This window comes from Triticum aestivum, chromosome 3D, assembly GCF_018294505.1.
Source record: "Triticum aestivum cultivar Chinese Spring chromosome 3D, IWGSC CS RefSeq v2.1, whole genome shotgun sequence".
In the NCBI taxonomy this organism is placed as follows: domain Eukaryota; kingdom Viridiplantae; phylum Streptophyta; class Magnoliopsida; order Poales; family Poaceae; genus Triticum; species Triticum aestivum.
Window position 1 is genome coordinate 618983512 of NC_057802.1, and position 1247 is coordinate 618984758.

Below are 1247 nucleotides of genomic sequence, written 5' to 3' on the forward strand. Positions count from 1 at the left end.
ATCCAAATCTCACATAACTCACGCGGCCCACCCCTCCCTAAATCCCGCGATTACAGCTCCGCATTCTAACCACCCGGGCCGTCTGCACCTCCCACGACCGCTGCAAGATTGTTGGGGAACGTAGTAATTTCAAAATTTTCCTACGCACACGCAAGATCATGGTGATGCATAGCAACGAGAGGGGAGAGTGTTGTCCACGTACCCTCGTAGACCGACAGCGGAAGCGTTATCACAACGCGGTTGATGTAGTCGTACGTCTTCACGATCCGACCGATCAAGTACCGAACGTACGGCACCTCCGAGTTCTACACACGTTCAGCTCGATGACGTCCCTCGAACTCCTAGGAAGGGGCGCACCAAGTGTGGAGTCCTACTAGGACTCCCTAGTCCTAGTAGGATTCCACCTCCCATATGGAATAGGAAAAGAGATAGGGAAAAAGAGAAGGAAGGAAGGGGGCGCCCCCCTTCCCTAGTCCAATTCGGACCAGACCAAGGGGAGGGGTGCGGCCACCCTTGAGGCCCTTTTTCTTCTTTCCCGTATGGCCCAATAAAGCCCAATACGTATTCCCGTAACTCTCCGGTACTCCGAAAAATACCCGAATCACTCGGAACCTTTCCGAAGTCCGAATATAGTCGTCCAATATATCGATCTTTACGTCTCGACCATTTCGAGACTCCTCGTCATATCCCCGATCTCATCCGGGACTCCGAACTCCTTCGGTACATCAAAACTCAATAAAACTGTCATCGTAACGTTAAGCGTGCGGACCCTACGGGTTCGAGAACTATGTAGACATGACCGAGACACGTCTCCGGTCAATAACCAATAGCGGGACCTGGATGCCCATATTGGCTCCCACATATTCTACGAAGATCTTTATCGGTCAGACCGCATAACAACATACGTTGTTCCCTTTGTCACCGGTATGTTACTTGCCCGACATTTGATCGTCGGTATCTCGATACCTAGTTCAATCTCGTTACCGGCAAGTCTCTTTACTCGTTCCGTAACACATCATCCCGCAACTAACTCATTAGTCACAATGCTTGCAAGGCTTATAGTGATGTGCATTACCGAGTGGGCCCAGAGATACCTCTCCGACAATTGGAGTGACAAATCCTAATCTCGAAATACACCAACCCAACAAGTACCTTTGGAGACACCTGTAGAGCACCTTTATAATCACTCATTTACGTTGTGACGTTTGGTAGCACACAAAGTGTTCCTCCGGTAAACGGGAGTTGCA